The following is a 16993-nucleotide window of genomic DNA, read 5'->3' on the forward strand; positions in this document are numbered from 1 at the left end:
AAAACAAAAAGTGGGGGCAGGGGGACGCGGAGGAGGAAGAGAAGATGGCTCACAGTGAGACCAAAGCTCGATCTGGGCAGAACGGTTCCCTCTCCATCGCTCTCTGTGCTGCTTAACATGCTGCAAAACCTGTAACCCCCAGTGACCTTTGAGTACACAGGCTCGGGGTTTCTGAGTTGATTTATGTTTGCCTGTTTTACCACAGTTGGACACTTCCATTTCATCTTTTCATAGGGGAATTAGCAGAGTTTTCAGGAAACAATACTAGCCACCATTCTTTGCAATTGCAAGGGGGGGAAATTTGGTGTAGCGAGAGAGATGTTCGTTAAGGGCATCTGTTACCTCTCCTAATTAGTGACATTTCAATCTTCTGCTCTCTGAATTCTTTTTCACAATTTTTATCAAAACCTTCCCTACCTCTCACAAACCTAATTCTATTTTAATGCCCACTATTAAGATAATGAACCAGGATGGCAGCACACCATCAAATGAAAAAAATGTCTGGAGTTTATCACCACTAACTCACACTGCTGGGGACTTCAGCGCACTCTTTCTTTATGCAAAGTCTGAGGTCAAGGCGAGGTCACAGCTATACAGTAATTGAACTTATAATCTTGCTTTCTCCAGCTAGTCCTGAACATGTATAATAAACATGTTAAGACATTTAGGTCACTTCATTGTCTTAATAAGATTTTTAAAAATAATTTTTGTAGCCCCTAAAAAAGTGACTAGCCACTGAAAATGTTAACAAGTGGTAGTACAAGCTCTCCAAAGCCATGCTCATGATATAGCCAACTCTTTTTTTTTTTTTTTCTCTTTGCGGTACGCGGGCCTCTCACTGCTGTGGCCTCTCCCGTTGCGGAGCACAGGCTCCCGACGCGCAGGCTCAGCGGCCATGGCTCAGGGGCCCAGCCGCTCTGCGGCATGTGGGATCTTCCCGGACTGGGGCTCGAACCCACGTCCTCTGCATCGGCAGGCGGACTCTCAACCACTGCGCCACCAGGGGAGCCCTCTAACTCTTAAGATCTGTTTGTACCTCGTAATACTAAGAATTACATATCAAATACAGAAAATGAACAGGACATATTAGATTCTGCAATAGTAAGTTGCTTTTAGTTCTCAACTCCGATTTGAATATGTGCAACATGAGCAGCAAATAAAAAATACAATGACAAGCTTAGTACTGCACTGTTAATAATTAAAGGACCCACAGTCTAGTTGGTAAGTCGGCCCACTTCAGGAAGGGAAATAGTTCCTAAAAAACAAACCATTAAACAGACAGGGATAGGTTTTTTTAAAATAAAAATGCATACTTCATGACATTTTAAGATTCTCAACATCTTATATCCTTATGTTCTTTCATTATCTGAGAAGTAATTAAAATAACTAATGAAACTGGAATCTAACTAAAAGGACACTGGTTGATGCTAACTCTTATTGGCAACATATATTATATCAGTTCTTGTACATGAAGTCCCCGAACTGCTAATAAAAATATTTAAAACACAGACCTACAACAAATTGTGTTGCCAATCAGGTTATCATTATCTTGTATAAACCATGAAAATTGGAATCATGTGAGCAGAAGGTTAGATTAATTCTCCATTCTCATTATAAGCACAGGTGTAGCACAAACACCATGTGAAATAACCAATTAAAATGAAAAGAAAAAGCTGCTTTTTCATTAGCTGCCTTCACTGCATGACCAATTAGAAAATTATTTAATATTAATATTCTGCATATACCAAAAGTAATTTTCATAGTAACTAACATAGGTAAGAGAGCAAAAATGGCTCTTTATCTATGGTACTATTCAAAATCTGCATTCTCTTGGAGAGAACTCTGATAACGTTTTTTTAAGCCCTTTTAAAAACATAATATATTATGGATATTTATCTAAAAATAGGAAGAGTCTTTTTTAACAGATGAGGAGCCAAGGCTCCGAGAAATTAAGTGACTTATTTGAGGTCACATGTTACCCAGGAGATGTTAATAATTTGCTGAATGACACAGAGCTGGCAAACGGTAGCAAGCATCCCCCCCCCAACAATGTTCTGACCAGAGCATGGCGACTACTGTGCTACCCATCTAGAATATTCCAGACTAAATGGGTATCTAAACATGAGCTGGTTTTGAGCCAATCAGCACTGGCAACAACTCTACTGTTGAGTCCAAGAATAAGCATGACTGAACATTTTGTAGATTTGGGGATTTTGATGACTGTACTACTTGTGTGTAAAAACAAAGAAAAGGCTACACATTAGAAGACTCAGTAACTTGAGTTATCTATATTCCAAAGCTTGCCTGCTTCACACTCATACATTCACATTTCCAAAGACCAGTTCATGATAACCATCTCAGGTTTGAATCTATGATTGTTAAATCCATGGGATCGGAAAAATTACACGTCAGGTTTGAAAAGGGCTTTAACCATCACCTAGCCTGGTGATGACATGAATCCCCTCTCTGATATCCCCACCAGGTAGATGGGTAACCTCTACTGGACTGTTGGGGTTTTTTTTAAAATTTATTTTATTCAAGTATAGTTGATTTACAATGTTGTGCTAATTTCTGCTGTAGAGCAAAATGACTCAGTTATACACTGTATACATTCTTTTTCATATTCTTTTCCATTATGGTTTATCACAGGATATTGAATATAGTTCCCTGTGCTATACACTAGGACCTTGTTGTTTATCCATTCTGTATATAATAGCTTGCATCTGCTAACCCCAACCTCCCGCTCCGTCCCTCTGCCACCTCCCCGCGCCCTTGGCCACCACCAGTTCTCTGTGTGCTGGACTCTCTCATACAGCCCTGGCCACCTCAGCGGAGAGCCCACTCCGTCTACGGACAAGGTAACCCTTAGAAGGCTCTGCCTAAAATCCTTTCACCAGGACAACTCGTTCGGGTAATTTAAACAATTCTAATCTCACTTCTTCAGGATAGCTTTTCAAACATTTAAACTATAGCCACCATGCCGCATAGGCTTCTCCGCTTCTTCACCCTAGGTTAAACATCTGTGATTCTTAACGAGTTATTTCTCGAATGTGAGCTCTAGGATTTTGAGTCCTCTCATCCCTTGGGCCACTCTCTGCTCAAAATGGCGAGTCTGGCTGTGTACCTCTGCAGGTCTTCAGCGGACAACACTAAATGCAGTTACTCCGGGCCCGCTCCGGTCCCCGTGGAGAGAGCAAACACCTCACCAGAGCTTCTCAGTTAAGGGCCCACAGGTACTAGGTGCTATTTGCTCCTCTTTGGGTGGCAATGACCGTTTGTTGTTACTGACAACACAGATGTAGGCCACCTATAGGATTCGTAGATGTAAAAGTGGGAATCCTTTCATTAAATAAAATTTTTAAAACCTTGAAAACCTAAGAGCACCTATCACTTTATCCGAACTGCTTGACCACATTAGTAGGTATACCTGGAAGTTCTTGCTTTTGCAAACTTTAATTAACAATATTTGCTTCAATATGATGGACATTATCAGTACACGTAGGACATAGTAAACTCTCAGGATGTTACTGAATTATAATTCCTATACTTATATGAAACATATTATTATCTAGGGTCATAGTGGACATCTTTATCTGAAGATAACTGAGTAAATAGCAAAATATTTTATTTTTTAAAACAACATCACCTTTTCAATCCTAAAACCATCCTAACATTTGATTCTCTTTGGTGTATTTTATGATTTTCCTTGACCATCTTAATGTATGCTCTTTGGAATCAGCTATATACAGCAAGACCATGTATTTAGATGGCTTGGGGTGAATTCAGATACGAAAACATTTTCCTTCTGGGCAAAGTTATAAAATGACATTCTTGCTCCTCCCACTATAAGTCAAACAGAGGTCAGTTCCCGCAACCCTGTATCTGTTTAAATAAACTGGTCCAGCTGTTTGTTTCTAAAATGCCCTTTGACCTTGTGTCTCATCCTCCCTGCTTCTGTGACAGAATGCTTTACTTTCCATCGTAGAAGATTCTAAATTATCAAGAATCTTCTAAACACTGAACCAAAAAAGACCTGTGGATTGTATGTAAACGTACATGAACATATTCCCTTCTTATAACACTGTCATTTCAAGAAGCATCAGTAAAATAGTTATTTTAAACTCATGTGTATGAATACATAAATATATATTAGAGCTTGAACATAAGAAGAAACAGTGTTTTTTAAGAGAAATAAAAAAGAGAATGACAAAATTCCAATTTCAAAGTACAATAAAAAATACATTCTCCCATATCCATAAAATAGTTTAAGATGAAATATACCCATGAAATACACACAATCTTTGGAATTTTCTTTTCTTTTCTTTTTTTTTTTTTTCGGTATGCGGGCCTCTCACTCTTGTGGCCTCTCCCGTTGCGGAGCACAGGCTCCGGACGCGCAGGCTCAGCGGCCATGGCCCACGGGCCCAGCCGCTCCGCGGCACGTGGGATCTCCCCAGACCGGGGCACGAACCCGTGTCCCCTGCATCAGCAGGCGGACTCTCACGCGCAGGCTCAGCGGCCATGGCTCACGGGCCCAGCCGCTCCGCGGCACGTGGGATCTCCCAGACCGGGGCACGAACCCGTGTCCCCTGCATCAGCAGGCGGACTCTCAACCCCTGCGCCACGAGGGAAGCCCTGGAATTTTCCATATTGATAAGGTCTTTTTAAAAAGCCTGTGCGTTTAAAAATGTAAGAGAAAACGTTTACAATTTTACAACTGATGTCCAAACATTATAGCCCTTAAAACTCAGATGTATAATGTCAGGAATACGTGACAACAGGACAGTTTTTCTTACTCATTAAAATAGTTTCACACCTTGGTTTAACAGAATGAAGCTCAAATTTGCCATAGACTGGGCATTTTAAAAGGTAATCCTTTTAGTTAAGTATCCTTTAAGGTTGAGAAACATACTGTTTGCATTTCCATATTTCATTCCAAACATCAAGGTATATGTTTTTAAAAATCCCATTTTGCTGTGAAAACACAATCTTCTTTTGTGAAGTACTCTTTAAGAACTGGACACCCTGTAGGTGGTAGAAAACTGACTTAGAGAAAGAATTCTTAAATTTCCTTTACTCATAGAATCATGGATTAGAATTTCTTCCTGTGACCAAACTGTCTCCTTTCTCAAAACAAGAAGTTTTACAAAGGAAAGGAAGATAATGGATGGGCTTTAGAGCTTTATTCCATGTCAAAATAAACAGAGATGTATTTCTTTTTACCTAATTATTTGTTTAGGACTCAAGTCCCTTAATAAAGGGGGAGTGGGAAGTTGAAAGGGGAGCAAAACCTTCAAATATCTGAGACATGGGATCATCTAAAAACTGAATTGTATCATTTGCATTTTTAAAATAGGAATCAGACAAGGAGAATGGGAGATGAATCTTGAGTTATGCTAAAAAGAAATACAGGAAGTTTTGCTCTATTCTTTCTTGTCTTTGCCCCTAGATGTTTATTTATTATTAGACTTTTTTTTTTTTTTTTTCTTCCCATTCTGCTAATTCCACCTATCTCCTTTTATTCTCGGTCTAGATCTGGTAGAACAGCTTTCTAAAGTTGACCTTTGTCCTTTAGTTTATCCTCCACTCCCTGCCCTGGTTCCTTCCCACGAAACTGGATTGTTAAATTTAGCTTTCTCTTTGTGAGAACCAGGAGGGGTGGCCAGATCATAGTGGGCATCCATTAGGACCAAACACCAGGTATATCTGCCCAGTTTCACAGGCAACTTTCCCACGTGGCTTTGCCCTTGGTCTTCCTTGTATGGTTCTCCATAATACTGACCAAAGGAAGGAAAAACTAGTTGCTCACTTTCAGAAATGGAATTTTCACCTTTACTCAATTCTACTTCTCAGTGTTTACCACTTACTTATTCACTGATGATTAAGGGGAGCCCATATTTTGTTACTTTAACATGCCACAGCCAACTCATGGAACAGCATCAAATCAAATAAAAATAAAATTCTGACAAAATGCTGTTGTTGCTAAACAATGACATGACTCTCAGTCATTCCCATAGTGCTTCTTACCAACTAGGCATAAGTGACTAGCCAGCAGGATGGTAGGTACCCATTTAAGTGTGTAGAAATGCCATTTTACAATACGTACCCTCCTTTGCCTAAGAAGCTAAAATTATTAACTATTAAGAAAAGATTTCATTAAGTAACAGGATATGGTAGTAAAAATGCTTTATAAACCTATACTATCCATTAAAGAAAGTATTAATTATAGTCATCTTGATTACTATTTAGGTATACTTAAGAATACTTACATATAGACTTTAATAATAATACAAATTAATACCATGCATTCTTAAGGATCAATATTAGTACTGGTGATTTCTGCATGCACTATTCTTTATTCAGTTAAACATGAACAACATGCAACTACAATACTTAATTGCTATATAATTCATTTTATTTATATTCATTGCTATAAATATTTTTATAGAATTAGGCCTTGTGAAATATCTTCAAATATAAAATTTCACATTGGAAAGTAGTTGCTGGATTCCAGAGTTGTTTTGTTTTTTCCATGAATTTTCTTGATGAAGCATTTCTTTCAGCCTTATCGCAGTCACTTAAAGAAAATTATATATCCGACTTTTTTTTTAAGTCAGCATTTTCTAATATAACTTTAAGGCCTGTTTTATAAACAAACGTTTCAGGGAATGAGTTCTAGCTGTCTCCCACATAACACTCTGTTCTTTTAAACAAGAAATAGACTTCAAAATCTTTTGTTGGCATTCTCTATTTTAGATTTACATTTACTTATTGGATTTAATGATCTGTAACTGGCAGGCTTCAGGGTCCAGGCCTTCTCCTACGCTCCCTTTCTCTGTGAAGTAAAATTTCATGAAACATGATTTTAAGACGCTCAAGAAAGTTGATTCAATCTCAAGTCAAACCTAATGAAATCACGTTTTTGGCGCTGTCTTCTAGTTTCTCAACCTCCTCCAGGATCTGACAGTTTCAGGACTGCAATACATCATCTGTGTGTCTGAGGCCGGGGGAGGTGACTGAACAGGAGGGGAGAAGGGAGCATGTGTTTTGCTCTCCATCCACTCTAGAAACATAATATTGGAATTTTGCTCAAACCACAAGAAGCCCATCAATCAGAGGTCTGAGAAGGTTCCCCTTCTCTAGAAGTGATAGGTATATTTGGCAAACTACTCTAGGAAAAAATGAAGCTAAGACAGTTGAGGAATTATATATAAAATTTCTTCCAAGCAACTAGTGAAAAAAGTCACTAATTAGTTGAGAAATATAATGCAAAGTAAAAACAAAACCCAAGTTTCATTTTGGACTTTGTATGTTGAAATAACTTGCAAACACTTCATCACTTGGTTATATATTACAGGAAGTTTTCCTTGAAAGCAAATTGGAAAATGACTTCTTTTTACTCTAAAAAAAATAGAAGCTCAGCTTGCTAAATCCTTTAATCTGAACTGAATTCAAAGCGTGGCTCCCTTAGTGCAGAGTCTCTAATTCTTTTGCTACCTTCTAGATCACTAAAGCCTTAGGCTCTAAACTCAGTAGAATGAATTGTAGGGCTGTCTCACTAGACCTAGCATAAGAAATACCCAATAGTTATATGTATCTTAAGTATCCATATAAAGCATAGGTAACCAAATGGCATTTATAAAATATTTACTTAAATGTGACAATTTGTCAAATTTGATTTTGTATAACCTTATAAATAGTTTTAAAAATGTGGTTTACTTAAAGTATATGAAATTAAAGTGATTATTAGCACAATGATTAAGCAATAGGATAATCTAGGATAACCTAGCAAAACCTCCTTTACTAATGAAAAGCTAAAATGGGAATAATAATATCTTCAAAGAATAAATGTGTCTCTGATTTAAGTTGAACCATTTTTCATATAAATTCTAATTTTCCCATATTCACAAAATTCAATAAAATTGCATCCAACTAAACATCCCTTAAACATTACAGGATAAGTATACAGTTATTTAAAACAAATCTTAATGTTCTGCCAATTTCCGTTGTAAATAGGATGACCAGACAATTTATCATCTACACTGGGAAAATTCTGAGAGCAGAAAGAACATTATTAATAATTATGCTGGGCAACAGGCATAAACCATGAATGTCCCATGCAATTGGGGTGTATGGGCTACCCTACTGATCAAATATGCACCTATTTTCCCAAACAGAATTTCCCCTGAATAATTGGAATTGACCAGCCCAGCATGCAAATTGTGTTAGGTGACCAGCCTAGCATGCATACCGTGTTCTAGAATCTCAGCACCATCTTGGAGTAGCTCTCAGCTCGTTCCTTTCTCTAGAATCTCTCCTTTATTTGTCTCAAGCCTTCGCTAACTAGAAACTTCCAGGCCTGGAGTCTCTACTCGTGCCAAGGGAAGATATCTCAAAATTTAGCTCGATTTTTTCTTTTCACCTGGTCACAGATTAGGTTTGACCTGAATGGAGGCCTGTGTCTATTCCTCAGAATGTTCACTGTAACTTCTGTTTCAATTAGCAATGTTTGAAAACTAAGCTCTATGTAATGTATAACAATATGTAACCTGTAGGCCCTTACATACAAATGGAACCACTTAAACTAAAAGGCAAAAATCTCTCAATTGATGTATATGACAAAATCTTTCAAATGAGGACAATAAAACCAACAAAATGACCTCCTCTTGGAACCTGTCAAATCTTTGAAAAATGCTTACGGTCATTGAAGTCACATTGGGGAAAGTTTGGAGAATGTACATTTCACTTCTGAGTTGCCAGCCTTTCCTTTGAACATCATTGCTCATCATTATCACAGTCAAAACACGGGCCACAGGCAGGAAGAGTGAGAGCACTGTCTGGTGGGAAGAGCATGAGAACTGAGTAGGAAAACTGCCACTTACTGACTCTGAGATCATAGCAGTATTCAGGTGCTGGGATTGTGATGATCAAGTGAGTGAATGTTTTATGCAAAGTGCTTTGTAAACTGTAAAACCTAAGACAGAGGCTTGCTGGGGATAGTGTCCTTATGATTCTCAAAAATACCTAATGGTACAAAAACTTATATACAAATTCTTACGGCAGCAAAAGATGGAAACAACCCAAATGTCCATCAACAAACGAACTAATAAAGAAAATGTGCTAGGGCTTCCCTGGTGGCTCAGTGGTTGAGAGTCCGCCTGCCGATGCAGGGGACGCGGGTTCGTGCCCCGGTCCGGGAAGATCCCACATGCCGCGGAGCGGCTGGGCCCGTGAGCCGTGGCCGCTGAGCCTGCGCGTCCGGAGCCTGTGCTCCGCGACGGGAGAGGCCACAGCAGTGAGAGGCCCGCGTACCGCAAAAAAAAAAAAAAAAAAAAAGAAAATGTGCTATACCCATACAGTGGAACATTATTCATCCATCAAGAGGAATGAAGTTTGACACATGCTACAACGTGAATGAAACTTGGAAACATAATGCTAAGTGAAGGAAACCAGTCACAAAAGACCACAGATTTTGTGATCACATTTATGTGAAATGTCCAGAATAGACAACTCTATAGAGACAGAAAATGGATTTGTGGTAGAGTTGGGGATGGATGTATGGGGAGGATGCAGGGTTTCTTTTTGATGTAGTGAAAATGTTCTCAAACTGGAAATGTTCTCTTTCCATTAGCTTTTCAACATCTCCTACACCCTACCCTTTCCAAGTACATATGAACTCTGACCCAAACTAGGGATCAAATGAAGTCAACTGTAGCAGATGTTCTAGTGACACAGGCCAACAAAACCCTTCAACTAGACAACAACCCTCAAAGCTACCAGTTTACATTCAAATCAGCATCCTAAAGTAGAACATACTGGAAACTTAAAAGATATATATTTTTAATTATGGTGCATTTAATTCCAACCGTCCGCAACACACTATTCTTTTTTTTTTTTCATAAATTGATTTATTTTTGGCTGCGTTGGGTCTTCATTGCTGCGTACGGGCTTTCTCTAGTTGCGGTGAGCAGGGGCTACTCTTCATTGTGTTGCGCGGGCTTCTCATGTTGAGGAGCATGGGCCCTAGCTGTGCAGGCTTCATTAGTTGTGGCACGTGGGCTCAGTATTGTGGCTCGCGGGCTCTAGAGTGCAGGTTCAGTAGTTGTGGCACGTGGGCTCAGTATCGTGGCTCACGGGCTCTAGAGAGCAGGCTCAGTAGCTGTGGCACATGGGCTTAGTTGCTCCGTGGCAGGTGGGATCTTCCCGGACCAGGGCTCCAACCCATGTCTCCTGCCCTGGCAGGCGGATTCTTAACCACTGTGCCCACCAGGGAAGCCCCCATATACTATTCTTGAAAAATAGTGACCAAATCAGTAGTAAGCCAGATGTCTCCCATGACAGGAAATACGTTTTTGACCTAAGTTACATTTAGAATCCAAGACCAATAATTCCCACGGGCCTGAAAGAGTTAATGTATTTGCAAAAGGAAGTATTGTTTTCCCTTCTTCAGTGATGGGATCTAATCTTGTGGCCCTTTAACCACACTGGTTAAGAGGGTAAAGAGAAAGAGGAGCCCTCAAGGGTCGGAAGAGATTAAGGTTTTTTGTTTATTTGTTATTGTTCAGGTGTCAAGAGCCCCATAGGGTTAATTATTTCCCATATTAATGGGTCAGGCTTAAAGGCCTCCTAAGAATGGAAATAAAATAAGGAGGAAAATATCAAAGGCTACGAGGGCATGTAACGGACAGCCCTGTATTTGCCAAAGTCACAAACATCCATGTTGTTGGCGGGTCTTTTTTGTTTGTTTTTTGCTCTTCCATTTTATGTTATTTTTTAAAACACCCTTATTGGAGTAGAATCGCTTTACAATGGTGTGTCAGTTTCTGCTGTATAACAAAGTGAATCAGCTCTACGTATACATATATCCCCATATCCCCTCCCTCTTGCGACTCCCTCCCACCCTCCCTCTCCCACCCCTCTAGGCGCTCACAAAGCACCGAGCTGATCTCCCTGGGCTATGCGGCTGCTTCCCACTAGCTGTCTGTTTTACGTTTGGTAGTGTATATGTGTCCACGTGTTGGCGTGTTTTTGTTATTTTTTTTTTAATGCTCTCTTTCCCCTTAAAAATTAACAAAAGAAACACAACAAAACCCTGATAATCTACACAAAGTTCCAGGCATTCACACATTGGAGCCATGTCGATCCAAGACATTTGTCCTCAGAAACACTCCCTCCCCACGCACCCCTGGCTCCTCTCCATTTTTGAGAAACTTGTCTTATTCAAGAAGGAGGCAACATTTGCCCCATTTTTTTTACTATTTCAGGCTGCCTCTTTAATCACTCAGAAATGCTGTTTGTTTTAAGTAGGTGCAGCCTGAAGCCAGAGGGTGATGTAAGTGCGAGGGGAGAGGGGGGTCTCTGTGGGCACAGCTCCGTGCCCCAGTGCTCAATGGTTAATCACCCAACACCAGCCCGAGCAACTGTTGACACAAAATAGGTGGAGATCAGGTCTGTGCAAGCAGAGAATACCAGAGAGGCAAACTATATGTAAACACACTTAAGACAGATTTGACAAGAATAGACCTCAACCTGACTTGCTAGGAAACTCCTCAAGCCGAAAACCTCAATGTTCCTCTCGGCTGAGGCTGTTTCCCCTGACAAAGTTTCCTTTGAGAAGAAAAAGAGTAACATTTTCAAAACTAAAATGAGTTTACAGGAGTCAGCGGAGACATGTGTCCCCCTGATGCACATAGTGTGAGTTTCAAATGTGCTCCTACATGCAGAAGTTATGTAATATAATACAGTTCTTGCAGGTACCCCTGGAGCAGAGCCAAATGAGAGAGAAAAGAGAGAGAGAGAGAGAGAGAGAGAGAGAGAGAGAGAGAGAGAGAGAGAAGGAGGGAGGGAGAGGGAGGGAGAGAGGAAAAAACCAGCATGTGCAAACAACCACAATTCAAAAAGTTCTTTCTCCTGACCTATAAAACTCATGCAAAGGAGCAAATGGATAATGCCTAAACAGTCTTTTAATCTTATCTAACTGACACCTGACAACCCATTACTTATAGATTGTTAATGCACCAGCTAAAAAGTTTGTCATGTACAAAATTACTAGAGAAAAAGATTGAACGCCTGAGGAAAAAAACAAATTTTGCTGTACAATAACTTCAGAAATTCCGAGCCTATTATCTGTCATGCCCTTCACAGACTCAGAGCGCACCGCTAAAAACAACTGATTTATCTTTATTATGAATCCGAAAGTGACAGCACACATGTTTTTCATGTCTTGCGATAATGTTTAATTTCATCTAGTTTTTATTTTACAGGGCTTTGATTTGCTTATTTAAGATGAAGAAAAGTAACAACTTTGTAATGAATTGTCCGATTTGTCTCTTTATCAAAGGCCCTGTTGTGCGTGTTTTTTTTTCACCCCCCTGCTCCCCGGCTTCTAATGTAAAATGGGGATCAAAATCAGCTTCAGGACATTCATTCACCTTGCTTCAGTTCCCGTTTTTACACCGTCTAGAATATCAGGGCTGGAAGAGGCTTATTACACTGCCACCAATTCCTCAGCCCTCCCCTTCCATTTAAGGCAGAGGAAACTGTTGCCCATGGAGACAAAGTGAGTTGATCAAGGACACACATCTACTTGGTGAGGAGTGGGGACGACAGATGACATGTTTGGACTCCAAACATTCTTTCCCCTGCGTATTCCCTCCCCTCACTCGCCCTGTGTAAATTGTGTGCTGTCGTGAGGCTTACAGGGGAATCTGTTCCTCAGCCACCTGTGGATGCTGGGGCTTTCCCCCCTTGATTGGGGTGCCTCTCAGCCCCTCACTTCCCACACTCTCCTCAAGGGAGTCAGCTCCTGCTCTGCAGGCTGGGTGACACCCGGGGAGTTCTTTCCGTTTCTCTGATCGGACGCTCGTGCCAAGACACTGAAAACAACAAATCTGCTTAATTAGGACTTGCACCAAGTCCTGCTGACCTCCACGCCATGTTCAAAGTCAAGCACCAAGCCACTGGTTTTACTGCCTTGAAAGGGATATTCAGGAACACTGGGCTCATGATGGAACCAGCCTCCCAACTCACTCATCTCTGCACCTCGCTGGAACCCCAACCTGGTCCTGAAAGTATCTTCAGGTTGTAACAAATCTCAGCTTCAGACCTCACACTCTTGTCCTCCAAAGCTCAGAGGCTGTCTTTGAATGTTGGCTGGAGGAGAAACAGCAGTTACACAAAACAGTATCTGGACTTTCTAATCCATCTTCCTACACCCCACCCCTTCCTGTTTCTCTTCTCACCTAGACTCAGGGTCCCCTGGTGGAAGGGGCAGGGTTTTTCCATCTGGCACAGTGGTCCAACACCTACCCTTCCGTGAGGACTTTCCATCTTTCCCAGTATTACCCATGTGATTGAACACAGTGGGGGAAAAGCCTCTGAGTAAACATAGCGAGTAAAACTTACAACAAAGTGTATCTCACAGACTGCAGAGTCATTTTCAAAGATGATTGTTTGCTGGAAATTTTTTAAAAATCTGCAGACCAAAGCAGCGTCTCCTTTGAATTCCTAAGACTCTCTGACATGACAATACCTGAAGTTTTCAAAATTCACAGCTCTTTTCCCCTGCAAGCTATTTGCTCAGCTTTCCTAAATAACACCCTGCGTGCCTGGTACCTTGCCAGCTCTGTCTCAGGCAATATGCAAGCTAAACACTTTTTGACTGATTTCAATATTTTCTCATGAGCAGCTAGACAGTATTTTATCTAGTGAATATTACTGACTGCTCTAATCTAAGCCCAGAGTAAGGGCCTGTAAAGGTAATGTTATTAGAGTTGACACTCAAGGTAAAAAGCATAGCAATTAACTGCGGCCTGGAGAAAAACAACCCATTTTGAAAGGTGCTGGAGAGCTGTTCTATTTATAATTCTCCTTCTCTTCCTTCCTTTAAAAATACTGCACCTGTTACTCCATTGATCAGTTAGGAAAATTCTCAAGGGAAGAAGTTAAACCACCTGCTTAATAAAATTACCTCTTGTGTGTGAAGCGTTCCATCCCTAGGTGATCCCTAGGCAAGGAAAGTCACTATACACCCTGCACTTTCATTTTGTAGTTGAACAGGAAACAAATGACCCAGGACTGCTTGCTTGGTGCACTGTGTTTTTCTTTTTACATCTGTTTTCCTTGCTTTTGTGTCATGCCTCTGTTTAGTTTTATTGACAAAACAATCTGTGCCTAATGTTTAAACAACGTCTATAAAACGTATTATTAAGTTATGTTGGAAGGAAAAGCAGAGCAATTCTATGAAACCCCATGACCCCCTATTGATTTTTAGATCTCAGAAGTTGAAAGGATAATTTGTGAATGTTTTAACATTTACATCTGCACAGGTACTTATATTTATAGAATCTTTGATTACTTATAAAAGTATTTGCTACATTATTACCATAACTCAGAAAGAAACCTGACCTTTTACAGTTGAATCTGTTTATTATAACAAGGGTGATTTTTTTTTTTTTTTTAAATAAGTTTACATTTTTACCTGCCAGGGGCAGAAATCTCCAAGGATGACATACTTTTCCCCCCCGACTGGTAATAAATGGGAAGTGATGGCTGAATGCTCTGTAGTTTTGAAGGCAATAAATGAAGAAACTAGGAAAACCTGGTATATGTACTAAATCTGAGAACTTTAAGAGCTATGATGGTTCTGTAAAGTGTCATCGCGGAGGTTCGGATGCACCCTGGAATTTTATGCACCCTATCGATGGGGAGTGACTTTTCTGTCTACATACATACTGTATTTCACATAAACTATGTATTTTGCACCTAAGACCCACTGCCTTCTCAGAGAGGGTAAAGAAGTAATCATGGAACATTAGGCCTTAATGGGAAAGTGTATGGATGAGAAGGGGTAAACAAAGAAACTAACATTTATTCAATACACCCTAGGCTAGACCTCTGCTGAGGCAGGATGTGTCTGAGGCATCCAGCAAGAAAGATACAATGCAGGCACAAGTTTTCATCACATGGAATTCCCAAGTCTGCAACATGGCTGTGAAAACATATAAGGGAGTTTTATCTGACCATTCTACACTCATATTTTCAATATAAAAGAATAAAGTTGGTGTATTCGGGAGAGAAAAGAACCCAGTATTGACTTTGTGTGTGTGTGTGTGTGTGTGTGTGTGTGTGTGTGTGTGTGTGTGAGTGCCCTCTTTCTTCAAAGTTCTACCTACATATGAAAAGACCCACCTAACCATCTATCTTAAAATTTAAGAAGTTTCCACTTAAATGACATTCAACATATCAGTAATATTTTTGCACTGATGTAACAGAAGTATTTATCACAACCACAACAACAATGCAAACACAAAAAGACAAAAGCACCAAATGCTATTATTTATCACTTTTGGCTCAAATCATAATTGGGAGTGAGGGAAGAAAGGAAGAATAATACATACATTTATGGCACATATTGTATTTCAAAAATTATTATGCTTTAAGTCAAAGTCCACCATGGCACGCTAGACTGAAATATTTAGGCAATTAGTTATGGAGGTTGATTTCGAAAAACATGCAGTTACCTCAGATACTTGGATCATTTAGGTAAAATTTTTTTTACCCAAATTATTTGCCTAATTGCCTCAATTCTCAAAAAATGTGTTGGCATAGACTTGTCCTACGATGTCTAATCTAATAAATGTCACATTCCATCCCAGAACCCAATTCCTACAAGTACTAATACCAACCATTTTAAGAATACTCCTCTGTTTTTCTGACAAGTACACCAAATATGAGTTAGAGCAGTTATTTCTTTTAATCCAAGTTTTCTCTTAATTAATCAAATCTGTCTTGTTGTTTTACATTTAAATTCTCCCTGTGATCCCCTCTCCCCGCCAAATCCCATCTGCTTTGTCCTTAGTCAGCCAAGGCAAGTAGTATATATTACTTACGTCAATTAAAGACGCATAAAATTAGTTCAGCGCTGGAATGAAAGAATGTTACAACGCACCAAACTTTTCTCATTTTTCTGTCAAAACCTAACTTCAAGCTGCATCGGCCAGGGTTTCTATGACAAGCTAACAACTGACATGAGTTTATATTTTTCACTCTCATATTGTGTATTTCAATACATTATGTTACTGCCAGTAATATGAGTGATCTACACCCAACCCACCCTTCAGCATTTATTAAATCTCTTCAACAGTGACTCATAGTTCATACAAAATGTACATGTGTGTTAACAAGTCTTTAAAAAGCCAAAAAGGAAGAAACACATTTTAAATGTTGTGTCTAAATGAAGTGAAGGGGAAATGCTAAAATACTCATGAAGTGTTTTTGTTGTTGTTGTTTTTTTAAATTATTATTTCCAGAATGAAGTAACTTGCGCTTGATGCTCAATACAGGAAAAATATTTACAGGCTGTCAAAAAGACCCTGTGTAATGTTTTTATTACAATAAAGAAAAATGAAAACCACTTGGTAGTTGTGCTTTTTATCTTCAAGTCGGCCATCTTTAAGATTCGCTCACATCTTGGGTTTCAATACAGTACCGTCTGGGTTTCCCCATTTTTCCACCATATTTCCAACTCAAAGCCCAAAGAAAAAGAAATCTACTATCAGCTCCTTAAAAGGTGAAGGTCTGGATGAAAATTAATATACCGTTAAAAACTCAAATCAAATGTGGGAATGTCATTATTCACCGAATTTAAGAGAAACAATTTCTATTACAACTTTTAGTTACTGGAGGGTAACTCTCTACCACAAATAAATTTGTTGCAGAGTTGAAACAGTTGCCAAATGCTCAGCAATGAAGTGCAAGCATAGGTCACTTCTAATTCCATACACAGAAGCGAGAGCACATGAACACTACACGGTGCCAGATGAGCACAGAATTGGGTTTACATCCCACCTAATAAGTAAAAGTGATTTTCAAGTTACATGCCTGTGCAGAATTGAGTATCAGTGTGAAGTTTAGGGCAAAGTCTGCATCTATGTTGAAAAATTATTATCTGGCGTGTATTTTTTTTAAGTCCTTCCCCCCCCCCCCCCCGCCC

The 16993-nt window shown here is 39.6% G+C and overlaps 1 protein-coding gene across 5 annotated transcripts in view; it reads right to left on the minus strand.

Annotated features, from left to right (window-relative positions):
* The window catches only part of MEIS1 (Meis homeobox 1), a 140041-nt gene that overhangs the window by 5048 nt on the left and 118000 nt on the right, over positions 1–16993 (minus strand). The gene's annotated exons all lie outside the window — the stretch shown is intronic.

This window comes from Lipotes vexillifer, unplaced genomic scaffold, assembly GCF_000442215.2.
Source record: "Lipotes vexillifer unplaced genomic scaffold, Lipotes_vexillifer_v1.1 scaffold311, whole genome shotgun sequence".
In the NCBI taxonomy this organism is placed as follows: domain Eukaryota; kingdom Metazoa; phylum Chordata; class Mammalia; order Artiodactyla; family Lipotidae; genus Lipotes; species Lipotes vexillifer.